Source organism: Mytilus trossulus, chromosome 3, assembly GCF_036588685.1.
Source record: "Mytilus trossulus isolate FHL-02 chromosome 3, PNRI_Mtr1.1.1.hap1, whole genome shotgun sequence".
Taxonomy (NCBI): Eukaryota; Metazoa; Mollusca; class Bivalvia; order Mytilida; family Mytilidae; genus Mytilus; species Mytilus trossulus.
The window spans coordinates 28779795-28801895 of record NC_086375.1 but is presented as its reverse complement, the minus strand read 5'-3'; the positions used below and the strand labels follow the sequence as shown (position 1 = coordinate 28801895).

The window sequence follows — 22101 nt, the reverse complement described above, 5'->3', positions numbered from 1 at the left end:
TTTTGTACACTACTTTGTAATGCTACTTTTTCACTGAAAGCGTAGCATTGAGGTGTATTTTCCGGAATATGCCGAGTATCACTGGAATGCCATGCGAAAACATTACGGATAGGCATGTGATAACAATCGAAACATGTGATAAACTTTTCATGTCACCCCATTAAGCACCAATTCGAAAAAAAATATGAAATTTACGTTATTTTAATGCTAATATCATACAGTAAAAATCATATGTTATTTAGTCCAAGTATATGATAAATAGATATATGCATACATATTTATATATGATGATGTATGAATACATAAAATTGAGAAGCTACCAACTCTACTTACATGTGACTCTAAACTTTGAGAGAAGTTGACATGGTCTGTACTTTCAAACTCAATGACATCATGAAGGACCTGTAAAGAGCATAGAAGAATAAAACAAAAAATATTGATTTAGCATAAAGTCAGTGGGCATATCTTATTTTAATTTATGATAAGCAATGGTGCTATCTCTCTTAAAAAAACAAATAAGTTTAACCTATAATGGTTTAATTTTTAAATTGTTATTTGGATTGAGAGTTGTCTCATTGGCACTCACACCACATCTTCCTATATCTAAGTAGTAGAATTATGTTCCTTGAAAACGCACTGTTTTATGCACCAAGGATTTAATTTTGAAAGTCTTTTAAGATATATGTTTAACTATAAGCTTATTGCCTGTTGCTTATTGCAATAAAAATCTCAGACCAAAACACAAAAATATTTACATTGACCACTGAACCATGAAAATGCGGTTATATTCAGTTGATACCTCCCTGACATATACATAAGAACCTTACAATCATTCCATACAACAAATATGGTTCACCAACTGCTTATAGTATTAAAAAAACCCAGACCAAATTACAAAAACATCATGAACATAAGGTCAAGGTAAGATGTAGCTTGCTAGACTGACATGTACCCTTTATCATTATTATATACACCACACATAGTTTACCTACTGTTTCTACTACAAAGATTATGACCTTATCACATAACTTTAACCTTGATTAATAACCTACGAAATGAGTTCAAGGTCAGGTGAATCAAACAACATTTTGTTGTTGGAAGGAACTGACTAACCACATAAAGTTATCCTTTTACTCATAATAAGTAAAAAAAAATCACATTGCAGAAACACAATTGTATTTTTGTCAAGCAGGCAAGATGAAAAACAGTGTTCTTCTATCTGTGAATAAGCTAAATGATAGCTTAGTATTAGCATGTTATTTAAGTTGCCCAATCAATCAAATTTTCTTCATTAATTTCCAATTTCCAGAAAATTATCCATCAAGGCCATCCAATCACCCTAAAATTTGGGTAGGAAACAAAACTTACAATTTTTGGTTTATTTTCTCTAAGGTTATAATGAAAATCCTCTGAACTTGTGTGGTCTCTCTTATGTGAAAGTTCTGTCATCTGGAATTAATAAATACATGTTATAATATTGTCTCAGTAACAGGGAGAAGGTTTGGTACCATTAAAACGTTTAATCCCACTGCAAATGTTTGCACCTGTCCTGAGTCAGGAATCTGATGTACAGTAGTTGTAGTTTGTCTATGTAGTTTATACATGTTTCTTGTTTTTCATTTTTCATATAGATTAGACAGTTGGTTTACCCATTTGAATGGTTTTACACTTGTAATTTTGGGGCCCTTTATGGCTTGTTGTTCGGTGTGTGCAAAGGCACCGTGTTCAAGGCTGTACCTTGACCTATAATGGTTTACTTTTATAAATTGTTATTTGGATGGAGAGGTGTTACATTGGCACTCATACCACATCATCCCATACCTATATATGATACATACAAATTGCTCACAGTGACGTAACCAAAATATTGTAACTGTTTTAAAAGTTCTGTATTTTAATCCACTATTCATAACAATAATTCTCTTGCAACAAAGGCAGTTAAAATTTCAACTTATGTTTTCTTAACATTGATCATTGTTGTTAAATTCATATCAAGTTAATCATTTTTTTACTGTAGTAAGGACATGAAATTGATAATCTGTTCAGATGAACAATTACCACACAAATGATGACAGCTTTATAATTTTTTAATTTGACCAGTTGTCATTAGTAATTACTGTTTTGGATCCATAGAATCTACATATGACTTCTTGTTACATGCATTTATATTTTTTTTATATGTTGTTTTCATATTATTATTGTCTGTATTTAGATCACGCCTCTATTGTGCTCTTTCCAATAAAATATTGAATTGTTTTTGCTTACACATACTGTCGAAAAGGGACATAACTCAAAACTGTTAAAAAGTCTTGTTTTTTTTTTCAATTATTTTTTTTACACACAATTTTTTTATTACCTGCTGTTGCATTATTCTAGACATGGAATCTTCTATTACAGGTATTCTGTCTTCAATTTCAGTAACCTGCATCTTCAAAAATGTTTTAAATAATTATATATCAATAATATGCATTTGGATTATACATAATAACACAATCTTCTAAATCAATGAACAAACTTTTTGTTTAAAACTGCTTTCATTTATACATTTGACCTTCATGTGTAACTGCTGTAAAAATATTTTTTTAATTACTGTTTTGAAAATAACTGACATGAAAATCTTAAGTGCATTTCATATGGCTTATGTGATACCCCAGATATTTAATAGAGGAATTAAATTTGTTTATTAAAGTAAAAAAAAATACAATATAAACATTCTCAATGCATGTCCCAAGTCAGGAGTCTGAAATTCAGTGGTTACTGTATTATACTAGTACTAAGTATATATGTATATCATTGTTTTTTTGTTAATTGTTTGAAAATAAATCAGTTTTCTTGTTTGAATTGATTAACATTTGTTATTTGATGGCCTTTCATAGATCTGACCTATGTGATATGGGTTTGTTCATTATTGAAGGCCATACAATGATATACCATGGTTATTTTTTAAGTCGTTGAGTCTCTGGTGGAGATTTCTCATTGACAATCATACCATAGATCCTTATTGAGTATTTTAGACATGGATTATAAAATAAAATAAAATACAGGTAATATTGGAAGAAATCAATAATAGATACCTCTGAATGCTGATCAACATGGGAAGGCATCTCATCCATATCTTTGATTTTGACTTTGCATGATACACAGGAAGCTGGAAGAAAGAAAGAAATATATAATTATTTATAGTACATGAAGTAAAAAATGTTCATGTAAGTAGTAATTTGAATAACTTTTGCATCAACTATTGATTGATAATTAATTATGCTGCAGATAAATACAATTGTATCAGAAGCACCAAATAGTTAAAATGCATAGAAAACTTAAAACTAGCTTCAATACATGTGTTTTGTAAATTTTTACAGAATTATTGCAAAAACAGCTTAAATTTTTAATGACCTCATGCCATTGAAAGTGCCTGTATTATTAAATATATATTAGTAATTGGGATTACATTGTTTCATGTTTTTCATGTTGGCCTCTTATAGCCAATGGGGGCATTGGGGCATGATTTGTTTTCTCATTGTTGAAGGCTGTACCAATGACTATAAATGCTTACATCTTCTTTATTTGAACTATGGTTGACAGTTGCCTCAATGACAACCAATGTCTACATCTCCTTTTATTTTATGTATAGAAGAAATACTTTTGATATTTAAAAAAAACAAGCAATACATAACGAGTGTCAGAACAATCTAGTAATACATCAATGCATGAAGCGCAACAGTAAATAATGAATATTTCAGTAAATAATGAATATTTTAACTCATCTCTGACATTAGTGACTCATGGAAAAGGTAAAGTGCAAAGTTTTATAGCATTTAGGACCTGACAATTTTGTCATTTCTAAATTAAGTAATACAGAAAAAATGTGATAAATAACAACATTTATATAATGAAAAAAATTCCTGTTTTTTTAAAAAAAGGGGGAGGGTTAAAAAATATGATCCTATCTTCAATTACATATGCCTCAATAACTACATTTAATATTATTTACTTACGAGTTCCAACAGGTAAAATAATTCCAAGTTTTTTTTTAATGACAACTATGTCTCTTTCTGCCAAGTATTTGGAGCTTTTTCTTTTTCCACTACTAGCTGCTCGACCTGACCCTTCCTTCTCTGAATGGTCTACATCTGGGTGGGTACTTATAACCCTGGGCACCATACACAGAGCTCTCCTTTTCCGAACTTCATTTCGTTTTAGCAATTGATTAGAATGAGTGGAACATACAGAAAGTTCTGATTGTTTAAAGCTGTGTGGCAAAATACCGGCTTCAGTCAAAATAATCACAATATCGGACTCATGAAATGATTGTAAGTTAAATAGTTCAGATGAGCAATTGGAAGTATCAAAAATAGTCTTGTTTATGTTAAATAAATCACAATTCATGTTACAATTCATAGTACTTTACAAAATATGTTGTCAGCATATATCATAGTTTGTTTACAGCAGACATTCCATAGTACATTTGTGCTATCTATTTTGGAGAGTAATTCAGGGGAAGCTACTCCCGCTACACAGAGGTAACTAAAGGGATTGTTTTATTGCAATTAATTAAATCAACCCTTTTTTGACTTGATTTGATAAATTATATTTTTTCAGAAAGCATTGTTAAGATTTTCAAGACAAATAAAGCAGATATAACAATTTCAATAGTATATTGGCATTAATATTTGAAACAGTTATTTCAATAGCCTTGGTTTCAAAAAATGGATTTGTGCAAAATTTTCAAATATACCCCTCCCAATTTTTTGTATTTTGCTTTTTCAATGGTTTAACTAGTTAAAAATATATTCAGCTATATCTGGAAAATCTGGGTTGAAAATTTTCAATACTTTTAAAACAGGGTAAAATAGTACTCCCAATACACAAGGAATTTGCCACTTTTTGGGGGTAACTTCTTGGCAAAACTAATAAATAGAATATTTTTCTAATTGCATTTTTTTATTATGTCATAACCATACTTAGTCATAACAACAAACATATTTTTCTTTACTATTCTATGAAAGGCCATACACATGCAATTGTAATTGCATAATTTTAGCCTTTTTGACTTACAAAAATGGACCGAAAACTGTCCAAGCTGTTACCATAGCAACCACAAAATTTTATGTGGAACTTGATGTATATTTTGGTTTATCTCATTGTTTAGAACATTTTTACAAATTTTGAACCAATTCTGTGAAATGTCATTTCCACATGATTTTGATGCTTACAGAGAATGACTCTTAATATTTTACACAGCGAGAAAATCCCGAACCCGGATGCTGATTTCATGTTATATATCATATATTTCTACATTAAATTATGAAACATATTTCCCTATATTCACCCTAGCCCTCTCTCGTACATTGTTGATTATACATATTCAATTTAATATTTAGTGAATAAAACAACCGATTATCTATAACGTTATGTAAATAATACGCAGGTTTATTAATTTCACCATGTTTTAATCGACGTTTTAGATTCGTGCATATTAGTTTCAGACCTCCAATTTAAAACCTCTTCTTGTTTGTCAATATTCACTGTTTTTTTTTAAAACATTTTTTTTTTTTTATCAAGTTTAACTTCATAGAACTTATGTGTGTTCTGAATTGTAAATGTATGCATATCAATTTTCAACCAATGTGTAGTCTTCCATTGAAATACCATCTTTCGGAAAGCAAGTGCTACTAAAATAACCCTTCGTTTTTTTGGATATCTTAAATTATTATACTATAAACAAATATGATAAAGGAAGTTCATTAACTATTTTTGTCGGGGAAGTGCAATTTGTTTGATGTTATAAATTGCGTTGGATGAATTGGTGGTCTGGTACCCCTAAGTGATCAAAATATACACGTGTGGGATTGAATTTATCAAAATCACTTTTAGAATTTATTTTGTTCATTTCTTTTAATTTTAGTTGCCCCTGTGTCTGTGGAAGCGCCAGAAGAAGCAAGCGAAGAAGAAGGTGTGTATTGTATAAACTTAACAAATTGTACCAATCTCAAACCGAGGCTTGTTGACGTTTTGAAATTGCAAGCAGATATATTATATTTTTGTTCCATATCTGTAACAGATTGTACCTCTGACTTGATAGTCTTTTAGGTTGTTTAACTTTCATTACGTGTGATATATATGACCTTAATTTTTATCATTATGGCGATGTATCTATTTCTCTTATTTACTCAAGTTTTTATTGATCTTAATGAACTAGTACACAATTTCATCCAAGGGCCAGCTGAGGACCACCTCCGGGTGCGGGATTTTCTCGCAGCGTTGACGACTCATTGGTGACCTTCGGCTGTTGTCTGCTCTTTGGTCGGGTTGTTGCCTCGTTGACATATTCTCCATTTCTATTCTCAATTGTATATCAATGTTTTTCAAAATTGCTTTTCGTCATACCCGTGTAATATGCCTTGCAATACATTACTTTTTGAAGTACTATCTAAGGAATATAATATACTCCCTATGGTTGTTTTAGACTGTTATTTTTGTTTTTCGTAAAAAGTTTTTATCGTTTTAGAATTGTTTAACATTTTTCTTGTCGGGGGCCTTTCATAGCCGACTTTAGTTTACGGTGTGGGTTTTTCTTCTTGTTGAAAGCATATAATTGCTTACTACCACTTTACATGAACTCTAGTGAATAATTTCATTGGCTATCATACCACATTTCCTCATTTTTTCATTCGCATATGTACTGTTTCTGTATCTTATAGAAAGTTGTCGGGTGATTTTGTAATTATTTTATTTTTTTCCTTTATAGTTTTTTTATTTGATTATCATACGTCTGTGATGTTCTGCAAAGTGAACGCAAATGAAAATGGAATTTGCTTTGCAATTTCTTTTTTGTTTCTACATTCATAGAGTTAAAACAAAAATATTGATTTAATTTTGATATTCAGAAGGTGACAGCAGCAGTGAAGAACAAGAAGAAGGAGAAGGAGATGATGAAGATGAAGAAGAAGAGGCAGAGGAGGAGGAAGAGGAAGAGGAAGAGGAAGAAGAAGAAGAAATAGAGCAAGAAAAAGAGAGTGAAACATCTGCTGATAATAGTGATGCAGTTGCATAATCATCATCATAAAGTACTGGTTGTGATACATTAATAACTAGCGCTAATAAACATGCTGCGACTCAGTAAAACAAACATATTAAAAAATAGATAGACTTTTATTGTTCAATTTATTAATAAAGTATGCAACCACATATAGAGAATATTGTTGTAAATCATATCATATACAATAGTAAACACACTGTGCGAGACTTTCCCTGCTTTATAGAAAAGGAGAAAATTTTGATTTCGTGCGTGTAAAAATTACCTGACTGTATCAAATTGTAATAGATACGCAATCGAGATTCAAATACATCACAAGATATTAAAAAGATGTGGTATGGTTGCCAATGAGACAACTATTTATTGGTCCAAATGAAGTGGATTATAAGCACTGTTGATTTGTTGTCGTGTTAGTAAATTCAATACCATATCTGTCAAGATAATGCTATTCATATACGCAACTTCAGTTACGACATCTTTAAACTATATCTGTGTCTCGACTCAAAGAATATCTTACGACACGATTTAGAACAACCTACCAAACAAAATCATGTTATTCTAGAAAAAAGTAAAATCACAAAAAAATACCGAACTAAAAGGAAAATTAAATTAGGAAAGTCCCTAATAAAATGGCAATTGTAAAATCAAAAGCTCAAACACATTAAACGAATGGATAACAACTGTCATATTTCTGATTTGGTACAGGATTTTCATATGTAAAAAATGGTAGATTAAACCTAGTTTTAAAGCTAGCTAAACCTCTAATAGTCCAGCGGATATCAGAATAATTGATCACTTTATGGTAAAAGCATGAAACTTGGCATAGTGAAAGATTTAGGGGTATAGACAAAATTCAGATATGGAGCCACGAAAAAAAAAATCCAATATGGCCGCCAAATTAAAGATGGCCGACATTAGTATAACATAATTCACTTGATGAAGTCTTCCATTTTTAATGTGTTCAGAAGATGTCACAAACTTAAGGAAATACAATTAAGATATGTCAATTATTATTTTTTTTAAACCTTATAATACAGAAATCATCAAAATGGCGTCCAAATTCAAAATGGCGCGTCAAAATGTCTAAGTTTGACAGTATTTGACACCATCATTGTGTGATAGAAAGTTACCAAATCCGCGAAACTGATCATTTGATATCGACAAAGGCCTACAATGTATCATTAATGCCTGGGTGCATAGATAATATTTTCAAAATGGCGGCAATAAGCAAAATGGCGCCGTTTAACATGTACAAATTTGACGTTTATTTTTAAATATGGTTTACAAATGATTAAAAGATAATGGATAATTTATTTCAATACAAGCACGTATATACAAACAGGTGACATTAACTATGAAATAAAAATGGCCGATACAGTTCAAAATGGCGTCTTCGACGAGTTCTTATTTTTCACAGTTACAGGTAATAACCTTAGAAAATTTCACAATTTTCCTGAAATGAAAAAAAAACAACATATGCAGTATTGAATCAGTGCAAAGAGTATTTCTTTTTTAGAAATGAGATAAGAAATAAAAAAAAAAAACTCACAAGAAACTATTTAACATAACAACAGATTAGAATTATAATTAAAATATGATACAAATGCAGGGAAATCATAAGAAAGCACAGTCACGATCAGTTTCTCTTTCATAGTCCGGTGAGCAGTTGCATAATGCTGAGCATTTTAATGCTGCTTTCAAGAATTTACATGCTCCTATACATCCTCTCTTACATCCACAGTGGATGAACTCTTAACATGACATTGAAGCTTCAGCAAGCACAGACCAGAATGGTACCCAAGTACCATCAAGTTTTTGCCAACCAAATAAATCTGGTGAGGGCATACTTGAATTTGCAACTAAACAATTGCGCCAAATAACACTACCTTGGTAAGCTGCACGTTTTGTATGTTCAATGAACAGTCGGGGCACTTAGCGAACTCCATAATATTATGAAATTCCGTAATTTTTGTGGAAAATTAAAGTTGTCTCCCTTTGACTAACAGGCTAAATTTAAGATGGGAGATAACTATATTTTGAAACTGATTCTTTAAAAAAAAAAATGGGAGACAAATGAAATCTATTTATTGTTTTCTTAAATTCAATGAAAAAAAAATACATAATAACATGCAGGGATGTCACCTCGGTGAAGAGTACTCGCTTGGTAAAAAAAATTACAAAATTGAAACACAAAATTATATCCATTTTTTGTATTGTGGGTCGTTGTATTTTTCATTGTTTTATTTATGTAAACTGTATATTATGTATAAGGTTTTAAGCCATTGTCTCATATGGGCGTAAAGTGCTTTTCAATAAAGAATTTAAGGACTTATAAACGTAAAACCCTCAACATTAGAACAATGGACTAGGTAATAGTCCAATGAATTATATACCATATAAATCATAATTAAAAATAAGCTTATTTAATACATGTACTAATTATGTAAACTGACAATTATCTAATCTAATAATTAAGTGATATCCATAAAAAAAAAAAAAAAATAATTAAACAACATGCAGTATTAAGGGACCGTAAAAACCACATTTTCAAAATAATCAACAAAAGGGTAATGTTTGAACTAACTGATGACTTTAATAATTTTCTGAGGGTCGACATAAGGTGCGTTGCATTTGTCTGATCTAAAAGTAGTATATTGACAACTGTGCCTTGGTTGAGGCTTATTCTAAACTGTATTGGTAACTAACAGTCCTGCTGATGAAAATATATGCTCTGACGGTATAAATGGTGAGGGAATGACTAAGATTAGCTTAAAGTATAAGATTTTGAAAAGTGTCTTGTTCATGGCATACATTGTACCTTTGTTTGGGAGATTCGATTCGTATTTTCATAATTATTATTAATCTTAATTAATATTTAATTTCCCAGGAGGCGCTTTCAATAAATTCATTTTTTGTTTAAGCTTTTAAAGAAAGCAACAACATTTTAACAGGAGACCAGTCCAGTGGCGGATCCAGAAATTTTCATAAGTGGGGCCCACTGACTGACCTAAGAGGGGGCCCGCTTCAGTCACGCTTCGGTGATTCCCTGTATAAGCAACCAATTTTTCCCCAGAAAGGGGGACCCGGGCCCCCTGCCCCCCACCCCCCTTAATCCGCCTCTGCAGTCTATCGAAAAATACTTTCCTGGATTGATATCCCCCAAAGGTGCAAGATTTTTTTTAAAAGTCTATATATATGTTTCAATTAAGCATAAACCTATAATCAAACAGAAAAAATTGAGTTCAGAAAAAAATTCAGAAAAAAATGCACTATTTTGTTTCCCTCCATGTTTTGACATGAAACTGGAGTTGTAATTCAAGACTGGTACCTTGACAAATTGTTGATGCAATCACATTGACGTATGCGTATCTGTTTCCATATGTGTGCTATAAACACATTATAATCTGCTGTGTAATTATAAATCGTCTAAGCTACAAAATATTGTGTTTTATCAATGAAGTGAAATACGATACTAATACATCTGTGAACTGTAAGCTACAGTAACAAGGTATTTGATTTTTACTGGCTCAAGTGCATCAGGAAACCTCATTATAACTAGTGATAGTTCATACGATTTGACATTCCTCTTAAGCTAGAAACAGAGGTCACATCGGTACGTTGATCCCTCAAATTGCACTTGCCACTTTAATATATAATATTATTTTGTGATAAAAGTTTGGAGATTAATCGCCAACTTTGAAAACAGACAACGCATCAAAATACACAAACGTAGATATTAGTTATAAAATATTATTTTGTTTTAACTTTAATTGTTAATATGCTTCTGAAGGAAAACAAACTAATCGACGACACAAAATAAAAAAAAACTAAATTAATCATCTGAAAAAGTCTATATAATAGAAAAACACTCACAACAAATTTATGAGTTTGTTTGAATGTTAAATTCGTTTGATTTTTTTTTTTCGTATCTTCTAACTTTCACGGACTTCAACGTGAAAGGTTGCTGGAATTTCAATTAAATTTATAATAAATGCTAAAAGCTTGTGAAACACTAGAACTCTTTTCTTCTCTCGTTTGTTTGAATTATATGACTAATGTTATGGCATATTCAACTAAACTGGGAAGCAGCGCTGTATTTTGTTTACGTGCTAATGTACATGTAGATTTAAATAGTCAACAAAACTAAATATGACTCCGCGAGCACCACAGTCTTTCCTCTGACGTATAATACAGGGGCGGATCTAGCCATATTAAAAGGGGGGTCCCAACTCAGGACAAAAGGGGGGTCCAACTATATGTTCCCATTCAAATGCATTGATCGGCCAAAAAGAGGAGGGTTCAAACACCCGGAACCCCCCCCCCCCCCCCCCCCTGGATCCGCTAATGTAATAGTTCTTATTAATTGCCTCGAAAAATATCACTCATACGAAAGATGTCTATGCCAGCACGAAACTGACGGGTCGGTTTGAACATGACATGACACATTTAATTGTATTGCAATACATGTATTGTAATCTTTCTTTTAACATAAGCAGTATTGTTCATATGTTCAACTAATTTATTAAACTTTTCTAGGAGTTTTTGCTTAATTTTATTCTAATAATACGGTAGAGAATTAATATTTCCTGCAGGAAAAAAAATGAGTAACAAGTCGACCTTCAATATTATTGCATTCATCACACAAAAGAACTACAAACAAGCTGTCCCAAGTCAGGATCATGTATTTCAGTGGTTGTCGTTTGTTGATGTATTACATATTTGTTTTTCGTTCATTTTTGTACGTAATTTAGGTTTGCATTGTTTTATATTTGTCATTTCGGAACCTATTATAGCTGACTATGTGGTATGGTTTTTACTCATTGTTGAAGACCGTACGGTGACCTATAATTGTTAGTTTCTATGTCATTTGGTCTCTTGTGGAGAGTTGTCTCATTGGCAATCATACAACATATTTTTTATAAGATAAAGTTTAGTTCATGATTTCTGAAATCTTTCAACATCAAGAATCACTTACACAATGAAAATTGTTTTTCTTGAACTTGAGGTGAGTGATATTTTCCCCATATCGAAGTCCTAACTAATATTTCATGTCGAGTTTTTAGCATTGCATACTAAAAGAGAAAAAAAAGGAATATTGCAGCTAGACAAAGTCTTTCAATTTTATTTATTCATTCATTGTCTGCACTGTAATGAAAAATTCGAATTACCTCTATTTTCACTACTGTCCCGGAATATTGTGCGAGTTAAAACAACACAAAAAAAACGCCAGTTTAATAATAACTGGAGGCTCAAAATAGCCTGTGTTGCTCATCTTGGTCTATATCATATTTGACAAAGACACACTTCAACATTGTAGACGAGAAAAGTATTAATGACAAAAACAGATATGTTTTTTTTTATCTTATATTGGCGGTCATTTAAGTCTGTTCAGTTTCTCTCATTTATATCTTATTTAGGACTAAATGCTTAAGTTTCAGAGATATAAATCAAACACTGCATCCCCGCTTATTTACTATTTAGCCATTCTGCCATCTTGGTTGATGTTTGGTCAATGGATACATTTTTTTGAACTAGATACCCTAGGGATTGTTTATGCAAAGTTTGTTTTAATTTGGACAAGTGGTTTCAGAGGAGAATTTTTTGGCAAAGGATTACCGAAATGTAAGACAAATTGTGGGAAATTAACTGTAAAAGGCAATAACTACTTTTTGTAGACCTTGTTTTGCTGAAAAAGTTTGCTGTCAACAGTTTTTCTTCATGCATGGTAATATTCAGGATGATAGCCAAAAACTGCAAAATTTTCTTTCAACTATCAGTTCAAGGGGAAACAACACAACAACGGGTTGTCTAATGCATTGGCAGATACATTTTGACTGAACGAACATAAGATTTGCTATAAATGCTTTAGTTTCAGAGATTTATACGCCAAAAACTGCATTTTACCCTGATGTTCTATGTTTAGCGATGACTGCCATCTCGGTGCACAAGCGTGGTCATATGCATCGGAATTAATTTTTTTATCTACATACCCTACATGTAATAATGATTTAGGCCGAAATTGGTTTTATTTGGCCCAGCAGATTCAGAATGGAATATCTTTGTAAAAGCTATCAGACGACAACGACGGACGAAGGACGACAATTGATGAGAAAAGTTTAATAAACAATCTCACTTTGTCACTTTTGGCCTGGTGAGCTTAAAAGGAGATATTGGCAATTTTTAAATTTTATATACACAGTTATACATATTTTCTTGGATTGAAAAAAAACCAAACTAATCATAATGCATCTCGTTTGAATTGTTTTATCATTTGTAATTTCGGGGCCTTTCATATAGCAGACTGTAATGCACGAATTTTACTCATAGTTGAAAGTCTTATCATGACCTTTATAGATATATGAAGATAACATATGATTGCCAATATGAGACAACTCTCCATTAAAGTCATATTTTTTAAAGATAAACCATTGAAGGTCATAGTACAGTCTTATATGTACCATTTACTAGTTTTCGGGATCTTGAGTTGATTAAGAAAGCATGAAACTAAAAAGACTCAATGTGTCAGTGGCAACTCAGGCGCGGATCCAGAGGGGGGAGGGGGTCCGGGGGTTGGAACCCCCCTTTTTGTTGGACGATCAATGCATTTAAATGGGGACATGTAATTGGACCCCCCCCCCCTTTTGTCCTGGGTTAGGACCCCCTCCCCCTTTTTAAAATGGCTGGATCCGCCCCTGCAACTATTTTATACCCTTTGATAATTTGATTCACTTCATGTCAAACCTTCTTTTAAAAAGTCACACTAACAATTTTGGAATGTCTTGTTATTGCCTGAACGCTGTAGTTTACGTTCGTAACACTCAGACTCCTACGGATCGGAGAGTTTGGACAAGCACCCCCACAGTTAGGTGCGTCCCTTAACATTCGGGAAGTCTCAATCAATCTTGTCTAGTCGAATTACAATCGTTATTATGTCGTGACAAATTCTCTAGTATCGCGATGATCAAAATCGTAACAATGATCTGTGACTAAGAATTTCATTATCCCAGGAATTGATCACCTTAGCCGTATTTGGCACAACTTTTTGGAATTGTTGGTCCTCAATGCTCTTCTTCTTTGTACTTGTTTGGCTTTATAACTATTTGGAACTGAACGATACTGATCAGTCTTATGTAGACGAAACGCGCGTCTGCCTTAAAAAACTATAATCCTTGTGTCTTTGACAACTATTTTCTGGACAGTGTCATGTGGAACGGGCATGATCTAGAAAAATTTACCATTGCTGTTTTTTTTTTGCCGATTGAGTCCAGATTGCATCCCGAATGCGAACAGTCCAAGATACGACTGAGTCCAGCATGCCGTCTAATGAGAAATTTGGAAATTTTCAAAACTTTGTATTACAATGACGCACTGGGTCAGTTTATTAAGCGTGCTAGTTCACAAGGCAAATATAGAAAAAAGAAGAAATGGTATGATTGCCAATGCATCAACTCTTCACAAACGACCAAAATGGCACAGAAATTAACAACTATAGGTCAACATACCGCAAAGTCAGCTATAAAAGACCCCAAAATGATAATGTAAAACAATTTAAACGAGAAAAATAACGGCCTAATTTATGTACCAAAAAATGAACGAAAAACAAATATGTAACAGAAACAAACGACAGCCACTGAATTACAGGCTCCTGATTTGGGAGAGACACATACATACTGAATGTGGCGGGGTCAAACATGTTTGCGTGATCGCAACCCACTCCATTACATGAAACAGTGGTGTAATAGTACAACATAAGAACGATCTATTAAAATCAGTTGAAAGTCTTAACTCGACAGATGATTAAAGATACAAATACTACATGAAAATACACGTGGACGTGTCCGGGTACTTGTACATCCCAAACAAAACCAAATAGACACTAAGTACAAATATGAGAGTACTCACAGTAAGCCTAATAAACTCATCATAGATACAAGGATTTAAATTTTGTATTTGAGCCAGACGCGCGTTTCGTCTACAAAAGGCTCATCAGTGATGATCGAATAAAGTTCGAAATTGAAGAGTTTCTACTCGAATACATTATTCTGACTCCTGGCAGACAAGATTTTCTTTTACACCTGTCAAGCGGAAAAGCAGCAAATACTGATTTTCAATTGATATGTTTGATCAGGCACAAGTCTTAATTCACGATCTTTTTTTCCCATGAATCTATAACTTTGAGAATAAATCTTGGTAGAGCTAAACAAATAATTTTTTGTGAGAGATGCATTCATCTGTTTACTTTTCTGTTGTTTTTTTTTGTAGGTGTTTTTTTACTCAGTATTTAATGTTGTTTTGTGTACTCTTTGTCTTTTTGTAGTTTTAATACATTTCAGCCCCGAAAGAAAAAGAAATTCAAAAATTTCGTGATGGTTGTTGGTAAACGTAGGTCAGAGAATATAAAACTAAAATAAGACAACAAACATAATAGTCGACCATAATCAAAAAGATAATTAAAAAAATATATATATACATGTATATGCAAGTTTCTCACTAAACTTCAACATGTTCAAGCTATCAAATCTCTGACGCCGACTACCACACAAATCTCTTACAATGTAATATTTTCTCATCACAGTTCTGGTCTTGCGCATGAAACATTCAAATGAATCATAATTTCAGTTATGCAATTGAGGAATCATATAGTATATTTGATAAGTCTAGCAGAGACCTGAAACTCCTAATATTTCAGATAATACATTCATAAATAATATCAACTTTCACACACAGATTTGGTTAACACTGGCACTCTCACTTATAAAAACATACGAAAATATTATAGGAAAAATAAACAGGTTTTATATCTAGAACATGCCAATCAACCTCATTTGACACAAATTCTATTAATGAAACGACCAATAACAACTAGTAATAATAATACAGTGATAAGAGAAAGGTGGCAGTCACACACAGTACATTCAAAAATCATAAATCTCAATACAAATTAACAATCAAATCAAATAAAGTCTCAATTATGTCTACTGTTATCAACGATAACTGGTCCCTGGTACTGGACGAATATAATAGCGATGCAATCATCACTGATTAACACAACATCTGGATTCAGCACGTTTGGCGATGCAGTCATCACCGATTATAACATCATCATTGTCCAACAAGTGTGGCGATGCAATCATCACCGAACATCAAATCACTAAGCTGGTTGTGGCGATGCAATCATCACCGATCATAAAAAACATCTTCGTAGGTATTTACAAAAACACATTTAAGTAAACGGTTAAAACTACACTTTGGCGATACAATTATCACCGAATAATAACAAAATATCCATGAGCTCTGAATGTGTGATAATCTTACTATCTTACTATCCAACATTTTTGAAACAATTACGGTATAAAAAAACTAGCGGAGGTGGCCTAGCAATTATCAGCTCCTGTGCTTTTGGTGGTAGCTCCGACAACGGTTTCCATTTTGCATTTTGTGCAGGCTCGCCTATCAATTGAACTAAATAGAGAAACGAACTTCCGTGTGGTTTCTTTGCTAGAATTCGCTTTATCTTTTCCTGAGCTCCATCGCAAGAACTTAATTCACTTAGAAAATTTTCGTCACGGTATCTAATAGGTTTTTGTACAACCCGAGATGTTCGTCTTAACGGAGTAGGATTATCATTGTGTAATTGAATATCTTGTTCAGTAGGTTTTCATGTTCGGAACTTTCGGAATTAGAATCGGAACTTGTTGAAACTGGATTTTGCTGTGGAACTTGTACCAAATAATTTTGGGGATCTGGTGCTCTTATATGCGCAAGTTTTACTCGGTTAATATGAACAGGTGATTTTAATTTCCGTTTTCCGGATGGATCGCGTAATTTGATCAAGTGAGGACTAGGAATGCTGTTTACAACAAAGGGTCCGTCGTAAAGTGGCTGAAATTTTCTACCCTGACCTGTTAGAGTTCTTTGTAAATATACGTAATCGCCAATTGAAACTTTTAGTTCATTGAGTTTAATGTTTGCATTTTCTTCCATTTTTTCTCCCGAATATTGAGCATTTTTGACAACCATTTCCCAAACTGTTTTAAGTCTATCTGTTAATTCCGAAAAATAATTTTGCATATTTGGATGAAAGTCATTTAGATTGAAATGTGCTCCGAACACGGGAAATTTTGGACGTTTTCCAAATACAATTTCAAACGGAGAAAAATCTATACTGCTGTTGACTGACGAATTCATTGAAAAAGTAACAGAATTAATTTCCGTTTCCCATAATTTGTCTTTTAAAACATGAGCGGTTAAGCGTTCATTTAAAGTCCTGTGTTGTCGTTCACATGCTCCAAGACAATGGTGAGCAAAGGCGGGTGTGAACTCTTGTGTCACTTCTAATAGTTTGCAAAGTCCAGCAGTGCACTGATTAACAAATTCCGACCCACGATCTGAGACTAAAGTTTTGCAAACACCAAACTGAGTAAACATACGATAAATAACTTCGCAAACTGTCAAAGCGTCATTATTTCGCAAAGGGTGCGCAAATATAAATTTACTAAACATGTCGACCGCAGTAAAAGCATAAGTATTTCCATTAACTGATTTCGGAAACGGACCGCATAAGTCGATTTGCCACACTTCGAAAGGCTCAGAAGGAGTTGGAAATGCCACTATGGCTTGCTTTGTTTTAAAATTTGTAACTTTCCGAACTTGACAAAAATGACATGTTTGTACATAATCCGTTATAATTTTCCCCATCCTTGGAAAAAAGAAATGTTCTTTGGCTCTATCAAGTGTATTGTTCATTCCGGCATGGCCACCGAGAGGCGAGTCGTGGACCACTTTTAATACAGAAGGTATCAGCGCTTGAGGTATAACTATTTGATAATGTGACATCATTTTGTTGCGTTTAGATTTTGCAACTCTTGAATGGAACAGAATATCATCAATAAGCGCATAATCGTTAGATTTCAATAAAACACATCTTGCTTCCTTTTGTAAATCTGGAAGTATATCGTTTTCTAAATAGTTTATAATTGGAGACAAAGATGTATCTTGGCGCTGTAACTCTTTAATATTATTGATAGGCATAGAAATCTTAGCTAAAATTTTGTCATTAACCATTTTATCAACTACTATGTCCGTATCTGATTTTGACGATTCTTGTAGTATGCGCTGACGCTTTTTCTTATATTGTTTATTTCCAAATTGCGGTTCATCTGTATCGGCATCATATGGATCATAATGTTCTGATTTATGTTCTCCTGTTGACACATGCATAGCCTGAACTGCCTCTAAATTGTTTTGAAATAAGTTTGCAAAGTTTTGACCGTTTGGTAATGTTATATGTCCAATTTTGTCCGGAACGAAAGGAAAATACGGGTCATCTTCCACAGGACTTTCGACAACTTCTGCATGGTGATTTTCGCATCTCGACAAAGCGTCTGGAACCTCCATTTGTTCCGCTTTCTTATATACTATTTCGAAATTAAATTGTTGAAGAATAGAAAGCCAACGTTCATAAATCGCACCCTTAAATTGCTTCTGATATAAAGGCTTCAACGCTTGGTGGTCACATTCCACAATAAACTGGTTTCCTCTAAGATAGTCAGAACAATCCAATATACTCACAACCATTCCTAAGAGCTCTAACTTAGTCGGCCCATACGATTGCTGCCAACGACTTAGGTTTTTCGACCCAAAACGAATAATTCGTGGTTTACAAGTTTTGTCCTCCGGATCAAGTTGATACAACATATACCCTATTCCACGAGAAGACGTATCAACGCTCAAACGAAACTGCATATTAAATTGAGGGAAACTCAACATTTCAGAGTTGACAAGGCGGTATTTTAAATCGTTAAATGCTGTGTCTTGTTCCTTTCCCCATTTGAATGTTTGATTCTTCTGTAAAAGTCTAGTTAGAGAGCTAATTGTAGCGCTAAAGTTCGGAATAAATTTCTTAAACCAGTTAAAAAGTCCAATCAGTCTTCTTAGTTCTTTTACATTTCGAGGTGCAGGATACTCCTGAATTGCTTGAACACGATCTGCAGGTGGCAATATTCCATCTTTCGAAATAAGATGACCTAAAAAAACGCATGATTGTGCCGCAAAAGAACATTTTTTCGGTCCAAGTTTCAATCCTGCATTTCTAAATCGGCCAAGTACTTCACTCAAATCAGACATGTGCTGATTAAAAGTTTCGGAACATATTAAAACATCGTCTAAATAGCATAAACAAGATTTAAATTTAAGTCCATGTAACACCCTGTCCATCAACAGTTGAAATGTATTGGGTGACGTTTTTAGACCCATAGGTAGTCTCAAAAATTTATAAGTGCCGAAACATGTATTAAAAGCTGTATAACGAGAAGATTCAGGTGTTATGCCCATTTGGAAAAATCCTGATGATAAGTCAATCGATGTTATATAGTTCGGCGTCATTTCCGAAAACGATTCAGTAAGCTCCTGTAGATTTGGTATGGTATACTTAAATTCCTGTGTTTGAGAATTCAAATAACGAAAATCACAACAAAATCGAAAGTTCTGAGGAGCATGCTGGTCGGAAGATTTCGAACGTTTTGTTACTAAAACTATCGGACTTGTTATTGGCAAATCTTCGGTCTCACTGACTGGTGAGATTATACCTTGTTTCAAAAGTTTATCTAAGTGATGTCTCAAAATCTCACGCTTGTATGGTGGTAATCGATACGGTTTCTGGTGTTTACCACTAGCATCGGGCTTCAAATGAATCGTATGTTCGATTAGTTTTGTATATCCCAAGTTAGGATTGTCATCGGTAACAAATAAGTCTATATTTTTATAAAGAAGCGATGCAAGTTCAGTCTGTTGACTTTCTGAAAGGTGATCAGACAAGGTGAATTGATCCTTTACCTTCTCTATATGTTCATTACTACTACAACTTTCACTACAATCATTCAAATCAGGTTTAACACAACTATTTACAATATCAATATTCTGTACAACTGGACAACTTTGGTCAATAGGCACATAACTGTAATCGGAATTAAGCGATAAAAACTCTGCTATAGTTCTGTCTTTCGGAATAACAACACTCAATGCTGTTGCGTTTAAAACTTTCACAGGAACCTTGTGATTATAAGAAACTGTGACAAGAGATTTAGCTACCATTAAACCTTTTTCGAGTATGAACTTATGATTCGAACAAACACCATTGAATCCAGGCAGAACATAAGTAGGGACATGTCCCCATACAATACATTCGGAATTGGGAGGAATTGTAAGTTTCTTGTGTGTTTGCACTTTGACTGACTTAAAGTTTGCTGAAAAATTGCTAAAATCAAGAATAATATTGTTACTATGCAAATAGTTAGTTCCTAAAATAAGCGGGTGTGAGGTAAACGGCAAAATGTAAACTTCAATTGCATGTTGTTCATTGTTACATATTAACAAAATCTTTGCTAAACCGAACACTTTAACTTTTGTATTATCAGCAAGTCGTATTTCAGACGGAAATTGTTCAAAACTCAATTTTGATTTGTGCGAAAGAGTATTATATAATGTTTGAGAAATAACATTGATGGAGCTACCCGTATCCACCAATGCTGCTACATTCATATCATCAAATGAAACTTGCAAATGTACAAAAGAAGTTCCATTGCTTTCATTCATACTGGCACTAGCTAACTGTTGACCCGACGACCGTGCCTGTCCCCCGGGTTTTATACCTTTCCCGACTGAAATTGTTGTAGAGTTTTGCAGAATTGTGCAGTATGTCCTTGTTGGGAACATAACTGACAGGTGGCTGATTTGTTGGGAGGTCCAGTTTCAGTCCAATTGCAATCCCGATGGATATGACCTTGTCCCCGGCAACCGTAGCATTCGCGCGAATCTTGTCGAGGCGGATAGTTTGATGCCTGGCGATAATCTTGTCGGCGATAATTTGGTCTTTGGTTGTCATTGGTCTTTACCGTGATATTGGCCACCATTGATGTTAGTGTTTTTATTTGATCCTTCAGGTCATCTATTTCTGTTTTAGAATTAGTAACGGCCTTAGTCTCGCTTTTGATAGCTTGTGTTGATATTGCTTCAGTGCGATAACCGCATGCCTCTGCCATTTTGGAAGATGTCAAAGCTGCCTGCAAGGTAGTTGGGTTTCCTGCGCGAACGAAAAACGCCATTTTGTCCGGCAAACCATTGATAAATTTAGATAGAACCTCATGTTCTGGTTTGGATAAAATTTGGGCTTTTTCCACCAAGTTACAATAAAAATCTTCTATTGCCTGCCCTGAACTTAGACGAATGTTTTGAAATATCTCATTTGTCATTATCATTGTGGAACTTTGACCTGTAAAGTCCATGTAATGTCTTTTAAATAAAGCTGAAAGTAAAGTCCAATCAGATTTGGTGGTATTGCTTACATTTATAAACCATGTAAGGGCTGGACCTTTGAGATGCAGGTGAAATGCTGCAATTTTTCTTTTGGAATCCAGTAAATCATACAGAGTTGAGTAGGACTCAAATTCAGCCATAAATTTAGCGGCATTTTCTTGGGGATAACCTGAGAATTCCCTACACTTTACAATTTTCTCCATTGGGATTGAAGCGGGTGAGTAGGATGAAGACATTAAGGAAGTTGTGCTTCTAGTAAACGGTAAATGAGAAATGTCCGTTCGAGGAGTAGATTTTGGAATGTTGGTTATGTTGTCAAACGAACGTGTCGGGGTCGGTAAAGATTTAAACTCGTCCTCTTGTATAGCTTGTTTCGAAATAAAACTGTCACTTAATAAATATCTAGACTGAGAGAGGTCATTTGAATGATCTTTATACATGTGTTCAATGGAAGATTCAGAAAGGTTGTGGTTTATTTTGTCTTCCTCAAAAGTTACAGATTTACTCATACTATGTCTTATTAATTCAACGCAATCATGAATTTAAACTTGGTCTGGCGAGACAATTCCCACCGAGAGCCTATCTGTATACACACAAAACAAATAAATTCTTCAACACTGACAATTCCTTTATTACAATAAAACATATGTGATTATGCGCAATCAACAACAATCAAAGCTACTATTCGCAACAGCCATAATTTGGACAGCAATGATGTAGGATGAATTCCATCTAAATAAAAGGCATTAAAT

At 33.5% G+C, this 22101-nt stretch overlaps 1 protein-coding gene and 2 long non-coding RNA genes across 11 annotated transcripts in view; 2 read left to right on the top strand and 1 right to left on the bottom strand.

The window, feature by feature from the left end:
* The window catches only part of LOC134711167 (uncharacterized), a 431307-nt gene that overhangs the window by 34042 nt on the left and 375164 nt on the right, over positions 1-22101 (top strand). The gene's annotated exons all lie outside the window — the stretch shown is intronic.
* LOC134711180 (uncharacterized) lies at positions 1367-3167 on the bottom strand. The gene is made up of 3 exons (XR_010106142.1): positions 3075-3167; positions 2357-2428; positions 1367-1449 (listed from the first exon to the last, which is right to left on the bottom strand). It is a non-coding gene; the product is annotated as an uncharacterized LOC134711180 (long non-coding RNA).
* On the top strand, positions 5903-7188 carry LOC134711178 (uncharacterized). Its single transcript, XR_010106140.1, has 2 exons — positions 5903-5953; positions 6888-7188. It is a non-coding gene; the product is annotated as an uncharacterized LOC134711178 (long non-coding RNA).